Consider the following 9,905-nt stretch of genomic DNA (forward strand, 5'->3'; position numbering starts at 1 on the left):
ATATGTGTTTCTACATCCGACAATTTGCATTCCACCCCCATTATATTCTCAGTTTCCGTACGGACTGTCTAGTTCTTCTCTGTGCACTTGGACATCGTGTTCACGTGTTCTCTGTCTCCCTGTCAACGACATACTTAAGCCTGATCTCCACATTTATTTATTATTGTCTCCCCAATAAATCAACAAACAGCAGCAGCAGTGAAGACACTAAACTTTGTCAAGTCAAGACATTAGTAGGAGTAGTGGAGATAAGGACTGCACAGACATAATCTCTAATCAGTCCACTGACCGTTACAGACCTGGAAATACTTAGGAAGAAAAGAGAGGACCCGCCCAACTATTATAACTACAGAGCCTGGTCATTAGCAAGCCTGTATCTCTTCTGCGTGTGTGTGTGTGTGTGTGTGTGTGTGTGTGTGTGTGTGTGTGTGTGTGTGTGTGTGTGTTTGTGTGTGTGTGTGTGTGGGTCTGTGAATGTTTGTGTGTGTGAATGGTTGTGTGTGTGCATGTGTGTGTGTGTGTGTGCATCTGTGTGTGTGTGTGTGTGCATGAATGTTTGTGTGTGTGTGTGTGTGTGTGAATGTTTGTGCGTGTGTGCATGTGTTTTTGTGTGCGTCTGTGTGTGTGTTTGTGTGTGTGTGTGTGTGTGTGCATGTGTTTTTGTGTGCGTCTGTGTGTGTGTTTGTGTGGGTTTTTTGTGTGTGTGTGTTTGTGTGTGTGTGTGTGTGTGTGGGTGTGTGTGTGTGTGTGTTTTGAGCAGACTTTCCCCAGCCCAAGCAGTACTGGCACATTCCATATCCTCAGCTTTGATCTGAGCCAAAGAAGGAAAAACCAGATGATGTTAATGACTTGGTATTGCTTCCTATTTGCCATGTACACTATGGATATGTAAAAAGTCTACTACTGACCTCTTGTTTCTGATAGCCTCTCAGATGGCTCCCTTTCACTCCCTTTCACCAGAAACTTGGTCATGCAGAACGGGAATTTTTGTGTAATTGCTACAATTTGGATTTTTTCAATGCTTTGCTCGTGCTAAGCCTCGCTGATAAATCGCTTTGGATTAAATTGCCAGCTAAACAATGAAATGTGAAATGGAACTGACAGAAAACCATTGTCTAGTTGAGGCCGCTGTGTTTACCTTACAGAGAAGGTCATAGAGGAGAAAACTTTGATATTCTGCATTCTGTATTTTTGTATTTTTGAGGTTTATTCAATATAGTATGTATCAGTGATTGGACAAGGTGAAACTGCTGAATTATTTTATTTATCATATTGGTATAAAATTGGAATAACATCATACATATTGCATGCATACATAGGAAAAAACATCAGTGTTGTTTTTCAAATATCTGCTTGTATACAAATGTTATATTTTATGAAAAAGTGGAATATCAATGTCTACCTTAAGACAAAATAACAAGGAAATCTTTGAGAAAGACCTCCTATGATGCAGTCCAACCTAATAGTCATTTTAAAAAGATGATCTGGCTGAGGTGCTAAAATTTTAAAGAGAAAATATATTTCATTATATTTCCTTGATTATATATTTTATGTCCATTATCACAGTTGTCTGTTAGGAGATCAAAGTGTCGTATGGCAAAGTTCCCAGAAGCGAGCTTCCTGGGTCTAATTGTTCACACAGGTGGGCCCTCCTAGCAAGTTCTGGCCCTCAGGGCTGAATAAAGACCCATATTATAGAGGTCAGAGTTTGTCTAATGCTGGAGGCAAATCACTCTGACAGCTGCTTAGATATGCATATCATGTGGACTGTGGCAATCAGAACTAATTAGCCTGATTATCAAGATGTTTTGGAGCTCAGAGATCACTCATTTCAGTCTGTGGCTGAAATGTAAAAACTGTAAAAACAATAACAGTTGGTTAGAAACAGTTTGAAGTAGATTGAGGTATTGTGTAAATTGAGTAAAGAAGAGTTACAATACACATAAGGCATGCAGTTAATTCGGGGTGCAGATTTTTGTATAGTCTTTATTTTGCTCTCTTATGAAGTGGCCATATATATTTATCAAAAATCTCTGAGAAAAACACTGGAATTTGAGTAAACCATAACAAATTTCAATGTAGCCACACACACACACACACACACACACACACACACACACGAAAAGTGTGTGTGTGTCTGATGATGCACATAACGCATCATCAGACACAGTTATCACAGACAGATTTTGTCAGCCCCTGCTGACCCCTGACCCCTATCAGCTCTGACTATCTATGGCTGTCTATCCTACTATCTCTGCTCTCAGCTCTCTATCTTACCCTCACTCTTCTCAACCTCTTCTCTTGAACGTCTTTCCCTCCCTCTCTTGCTCTCTCTCTTTCCCTCCTTTTTCTCTTGCTCTGTATATTCTCTCTTCGTCGTTCTCACTCTCTGTCCCTCTTTCTTTTCTTTCTCTTTCTCATTCCCTGGCCCTCTTACTATATATCCATGTCTCTCTCGCTCGCCTAAACTCTCTCCTTCTCTCCCTCTCTCTCTCTCTCTCTCCCTCTCTCTCTCTCTCTCTCCCTCTCTCACTCTCTCTCTCTCTCCCTCTCTCTCTCTCTCTCTCACTCTCTCCCAGAGTCACTCCTTCTCGTTCACACCGATGGGGAGGAGAGTAGCGACCAGAACGTCCTTGCACTGTTCAGTGGGGAGTTATCTGTGAAGGGTGCGGGGGTGGGAGTGTGCGGAGGGTGTGAGGGGTGTGCGGGGCGGGGAGTCATACGCAGTCTAATGGTCGGGCAGTCGTATGCAATCCCCCTGTGGCCTGTGTATCAGCACGGAGGATAAACAGTGTTCTGCCGGGAACCGAACGTCATCATCACACAAGCACACACGCGCACACCCGCACACACACACACACACACACACACACACACACACACACACACACACACACACACACACATACGCACACACACACAAACACACAAGAATCATGGACACGGGATCAGACTGCTAGTGTGATCTCTGAAATGTGGAAATCTGACATTATTATGAACAATAAAGAAGATATATCTGGATATTCCTTTATATTTATGTTGGAAGCAAAGAGATTTATAAGGCATGTTACTGTGACTGTTTGTGTGTATGTTTGTGTGTGTGTGTGTGTGTATGTTTCCCTAGGTGAAGGCTGCAACCTTGCTAGATGACTTCCTTGCTAGTCACGTCCTATGGAGATGAGGCTAGAGGGCTGGCTAGAGGGCTGCCTAGCGTTTGTAGTGTTCAAAGTTTGGAACGACTTGCTTATGTGGAAGCGCTTCCGCTTCCGCTTTTTATTACTGCTCCAGTGGTAAATATTTTAATATTTTAATTGTTTAAATTGTGATTTGCGACAGCAGTTTGTTTAAACACCAGCTACTTACATATTAAAACAAATCAATCCATGCAAAATATAGCTTTATATATATATATATATATATATATATCCAGTGTTGGGAAAGTTCACTTTCTTCGTGAACTAGTTCAAAGTTCAGTTCACAAATTTTAAAATGAACTAGTTCAGTTAAACGTTCATAATTCAAAATTTTGAACTAAGTTCACAGTTCCAAAAAATGAACTAGTTCATAGTTTTTTTTTTCAAATGTTGCTGTGAGCTATTCGTTTATTCCGGTATTTTGAACATTGAGCACCGTTTGTGGTTTGTCTAGGATGATATAGAGTGGTTGAATCAAGTATCGTAGCGAAATACAGTTTCTATCGTGTTTTATTCCACATTTAGCGCATTTTGTAAATCCCATTGATTTCTGTTGGAAGACTCATTGCTCGTTGGCGGAAACGGAAAGGGGGGGTGTTCACGATTGATTGTAGTCTTTTCGTTCGGTTCTAGCCCTACTGATGAGACGGAGAACCGAGCGAAAAGACTACAACCAAACGTGAACAGCCCCCCTTTCCGTTTCCGGCCAACAAGCAATGATTCTATGAGATATTCTACTCCGCTGAGCTATGAGCCAGAGAGCTAACGTTATGGATTGTACATATTTATAATTCGAAATTCGTCTCAGCCTTTATACCACAGATACTCTAGGGTCTATAGCATATAACCGCTTTGTCTGATTACAGTTTGATTCATTTTCCACAATTTAACAGCTCTCGTTTTGAAGAATAATCACCGCGCCATTCGTTTCAATGGGAATCGCGCTGGTCTATACTTTCAAAATAAAGTGTACATATTTATAATTTGAAATTCGTCCCAGCCTTTATATGACAGATACTATAGGGTCTATAGCATATAACCACCTTTTCTGATTACAGTTTAATGTAACAGTAAGCTGGCAACACCGCAACTGCAAATGAACCGCACGGAGATTACCATGGCAACCGGTCAAACAACACGGCGATCTGCGCGCGCATCCGCCATGTTGATAGAGAAATAACCCCCCCGTTGAACGAAGTTAAACCGAGTGAGCGTGCCGTTCACTGACACCAGAATGAACGAGTTCACAGTAACGTTCATCAGGCAGTAATACAGTACGTTCAGTTCACGTTCGCCCAAAATATGAACGAGTTCATGAACTTTCGTTCAGTGAACGCGTTCAGGCACAACACTGTATATATCTTTACGTTGCAAAAACGTTTGAAAAAAATCACACAGGTTATTTTTTGCATTTACATGATTAATCTATAAACCAATACGGCACAAAATATTTCTGAAACGTTCAAAAACTTCACTTGTGTAAAGAAATGCGTATTGCTTTCCAGACGCAATTTGTAAATACCCTGCACAGCGTGTGAACGCAAAGGATTGTGGGTATTTTGGCTCGTTGAGGATCCATCGATGCATCCTTGAAAAATCTCGGAATCCTCAAAAATAAAGGACGCGAAAAGGGCGTGAATTTTCGAGTGTTCTCAACATTGGAACAGTGCTTGTCGGCGTTCTATGACGTAGCGTCCTTAAAAGGGCGGCCGTTGAGCATGCTTCCTTCACTTTGGGAAACAGCCTTTGTGTGTATGGTTGTGTGTGTGCGCGTTTTGGTCACACATGCATGTGCCTGTGTGTTTATGTATTTATGTGTGTACACTAGTCTTAGTGGGTTTATTTGATCGTCTCACCCGTTGAACCTCAATAACTCAATGCAGTTCAAATGTCCAAACAGTAAACATGTCAACAAACTCTGTTAGCCCCTGAAGACCCTTTCATACAATTTTGCTATGTTAGGAGGAAGGGGCCTTTAAACAGGAGATGGGAATATAGACTATGATACATTCTCATCCTTTTTTGGTCATTAAGATCAACAGTGCGTAAAGTTCAAGCATTAACCTTTACTATGACATGGCATACGTCCAGTATACATTATCTCAAGTGACATGCAGTGGTTCAAATACCAAATTTTCCGGAGTTTTCTCCCGTCAACTCTTCAAGGAGCTAGATACTGTAAATAGACGTCATATTTTACCTTCATTTTATAACTTTCTTTTTCTTTTTTCTCAAACTCAATCTTGTCCTTTCCTTCTCCTTTACCAATAACATTATTACACTTGATTAACATATTAAGCCTTTCACAAAACTTATTAACCAATACGTAACCTTCAATACACCTCCTGTGCTCTCAATAATAATAGGAACATTTGTATTATTGTTATTATTCAAACTATCTATGTTGTTCTATTATTTAAGCCCCTATGTTGTGCTAATGGACATTTGTATTCCACATCAAAGCAATGAGAGAGAGAGTGAAAGTGAGAGAGAGAGAGAGAGAGAGAGAGAGAGAGAGAGAGAGAGAGAGAGAGAGAGAGAGAGAGAGAGAGAGCACAACAGAGGGGGGAGAGCATCTCTGTATACCACCAGGGCAGCAGAATGAGTGCAGAAAGAATCAGGGTCAGAGAATGAGAGGGAAAAGCAAAGACCCTTGTGAACCTGGTGGAACAGCAGCTGTATTTGAATGCCAGTGCAGTGGAGATGTTGGCCAAACAGATGAAGACGAGGGGGAGGAGGAAGGGGAGGAAGGCCAAGGGTTGTTGGCATAAAGGGGGACTGGCTTGCTTGACAGATTGCCATCGTTAGGGACAAGCACATCCATGTGCTGCCTTGTGAGGAATGAATGGAAAGGGTTTTCTTCTTACCACCTGTGGATGCTGGGGAGATAACACGTGCTAGCTTTTAAGGCAGAACTTCACTGATTTAATCTACAGCATGGCATACATTTCTGCTTCCCTTAAGAGCATAGTTGCTAAAAGTCCTCTAATGTCATCAAGAGCCACTGACGTCTGGTCATCAGTATAATGTAAAGATGATCGACATCTATGTGAACCTCCTAGTATAATTTGGCCGTTAACAGCATTGTGGATGTTCAATGCTGAATGAAAAAAAAAAAGCCCTTGCCTGCAGTGATGGTGTTGTGTGAGAGGTGTCTGGTTTAAAACCCTGTCCTTCCACAGTATCAGCCCGAGCACTCTGAGGGTTTCTCCTGAGGGTTGATGTGTTTGGTGCTGGTCGCCCCGGGCCAGTATTGACAGCTGTGTTTACTAGTGCACCTCAAAATGACTCCCAGATGTTTCTTGGAAAAGCAAACTTGAGTAAAGTGATGGTTTGGCGGTTTACGAACTAACGAATGGCCTGGACATCGATCAAGTTCTCCTTTCCGGGATGTTTTTGTGAGAATTGTAACATTGTTTCAGTTTGAATACAAATCAAAGTGTATGAAGGAACAGAAGAAGAAGGTCAATGTTTAATGAAGCAATTCCTGCTCATGTATACAAACACCCCCACACACACGTACACACGTACACACACACGCACTGTGTGTGCACGCAAAATAGCTGTCTTCTACTTGCATATCCAGCAAGTGCAATGCTAGAGCTGTACTCTGCCAGATGCAAGATTTCAAAAAAGTTGCAGACATTTTGAACGTGGCTTCAGTGGCTTCCTGATAGCGCTGTGCAAAGTGTGATGCGCTGTGGCTCCAGCCCTTATCTGGTAGCTCAGACTATGTTGAATATGTTGATTATGTGTTAGAATGTGTCCAGGCTGTGAGCTCCTTGCTAGAGACACAGCTATCAGCTGCTCTGGGGACCTACAGACCTCAATATGTTTAGCTGCTCCAGCAGGGAAGAACCTGATAATTATTTTCTACAGTACCTCAACATGCAGGTGAATATTATGGTCAGAAAAAAATACGATCACAGATTGGCTTTTAATGGGTAAGCCTTTTAATGGAACATTGTTAAGATTGCTCCATATGAAAGTAAGTTACGCGAGGTTGTACATCTTCAAGTTAAACTTTCCACAGTATATATAAACCAATCAACACTATTTTGTCTAACGTTTTGAAACAGTTTTGAGCAAACAATAACGTAATGATCGTACAATGAGAAAAATATGTATACTATATTTCATTATGGCTTTAAACTTATTGTCACGACTCAACACACAGCATGCCCTCCAGGACTGCAGAGGGCACTGAGGAGTCGGCACAAGGCCAGCTCAGCTGAGCTGGTGAAGAAGTGAGCGGCCATGTTTAAATTCTACCCCACATGGCTTGTCAGTGCTCATTCATGGTTTGCATGCTACAGGTGCTACTTCTCTTGTGAACTTCTCTTGGGAATTACTTTGGAACTTTGGATACGCTAACTCTTCACTTGACCCTACTCGCCTCGACTTCGGATTTTGGATTGCGTTTTGGACTGTTCGCGTGGACTCTCTTTGGATTACCTTATTGAACCCTGCTTGTCCCTGACCGTCCCTTTGTCTTGCCCTGTCTGGCTGCGTTGCTACACTGATTGAACTCTGTGCTTTGAACCTGGACTGTGCCCTTGACTATGCTTTGGATCTACCTTGGAATGTACTGTAACAGAACTAACTTTACCTTTGCCCTTAACCTTGAATGAACTCTAAGTTTAACTTTAATCACTTGTTGAAGTTTTTGTGGTCCTACCTTCTGAGTTGACTTTTATTATTTGTTGACCACTGTCTAAGTTATTTATTCTGAACAATTAGACTCTGAACTGCATCTGCGACTGTGCCTGTCCTTCTAACCTGACATCATGAATAAGCCAGATCAAAGTGGCACAGCGGATGTAGAGGAGCTTCGATCCTTTGTTCAGAGACTCGGGGTTACAGTACACAACCAACAAGATGGTCTGCAAAAGATGGAGGAAGCACTCAATCAGATTGGCCATTAAATGAGGACTTTGCCTGATCCTGGTTCTCCTATCGTTACTTTCCCTACTCCAGTGCCTACCGTTAAGCTGTCCCCCCCCACCACCCTTCTCTGGGGAGCCGGCTGCCTGCAAGGGCTTTTTGACTCAGTGTTCGTTGATCTTTGAATTGCAACCAGCAAACTTCCCCACTGAGCGATCTAAAGTGGCATACATCATCACATGGCTAATCGGAAAGGCCTTGGACTGGGCTACAGCCTTATGGACTCATCGACATCCAGACTGCATTTCCAGTGAGCGGTTCATGGATGCTCTTTGGCGAGTCTTCGATGACGGCCTCACTCAACGGTTGGCTGCTTCACGTTTGTATTCACACTCCCAAGGCCCACGGTCAGTCACAGAGTATGCCATCGAGTTCCGAACCCCGGCAGCTGAGACCGGATGGGAGGGTGAGGCTCTAGTGACTGCTTTTTACCAGGGATTAAGAGAGTCCCTGAAAGATAAGATGGTGAACTGAGACTGGGGCGAAGATTTGGATGACATCACTCTAGCCACAGCTCTGGATAAACGCATGCGAGAAAGACGAAGAGAACGTAGAGAGTTTCGCCCTCTCCCGCCGACCCGGGTCCCAGGCTCTCGTATGCCATTACCACCACCACGTTCCCGGCTAAGCCAAGAGGTGAGACAGCGCCGCTTTCGGCAGGGACTTTGCATGTATTGTGGAGAACCAGGTCACATGTGCACAAACTGTCCAAACCTCTTGGGAAACGGCCGCACCCACCAGGAGCCGGAGGCCTCCTGGTGAGCGCTGTTGTCGCCTCTGCTTCCACGTCTCGCTGTTCCCTGCCTGTGCGTCTGTGCTGGCGTCCCAGCAAGGGGTCTCAAGTAAGTCTACAAGCCTTGGTTGATTCAGGGGCAGCAGTAAACTTGTTGGACCAAACACTAGCACGCCAGTTACAGGTGCCAATCACTCGTTGTGAAACTCCAAGAGTAGTACATGCCCTAGACGGACGTCCCCTGGGGTCTGGCCGACTAGAGTTCTGCACCCAGCCCCTGCAGATGCTTAAACTTGACACACACTTAGAAAGCTGTGTTTTTTTCTTATTTGACACTCCTCAAGATCCTCTTGTCTTAGGGTACCCCTGGCTCATAACTCATCAACCCTCCTTTGACTGGGCTACTAGCACTCTTACACAATGGGGACCTGCCTGTACAGCTCATCGACCACCAGACCAGCCCACCATCTCCAGTGTTGCCACTGTAGCTGCCCCACTGGCTGATACCCCAAAGGTGCCTGTAATGTATCGGGACGTCAGTGCAGTGTTCAGTAAGGAAAGTGCAGCCTTGCTCCCTCCACATCGTAGTTATTATATGGCTATTGACCTCCTTTCTGGCACAACACTCCCACGAGGTAGGCTTTACTCCCTGTCCATCCCTGAAACAAAAGCAATGGATACTTACATCCAGGAAGCTCTCCAAAATTGACTTATCCGGCCGTCCACTTCGCCTGCGGCTGCTGGATTCTTTTTTCGTGGGTAAGAAAGATGGTGGGCTCCGCCCATGCATTGATTACAGGGGGCTGAATAAAATAACTGTGAAGAACAAGTATCCCCTGCCACTGTTGAACACAGCCTTTGAGCGCCTCCAATGAGCCACAGTCTTCACAGAGTTGGACCTCAGGAATGCCTATCACCTCGTCAGAATTCGAGAGGGCGATGAGTGGAAGACGGCGTTCATAACCCCTCGGGGCCATTATGAGTACCTGGTAATTCCTTTTGGCCTGTCTAATTGCCCTGCCGTGTTCCAAGCC

Source organism: Pollachius pollachius (assembly GCF_949987615.1).
Source record: "Pollachius pollachius genome assembly, chromosome: 2".
NCBI classification, from domain to species: Eukaryota; Metazoa; Chordata; class Actinopteri; order Gadiformes; family Gadidae; genus Pollachius; species Pollachius pollachius.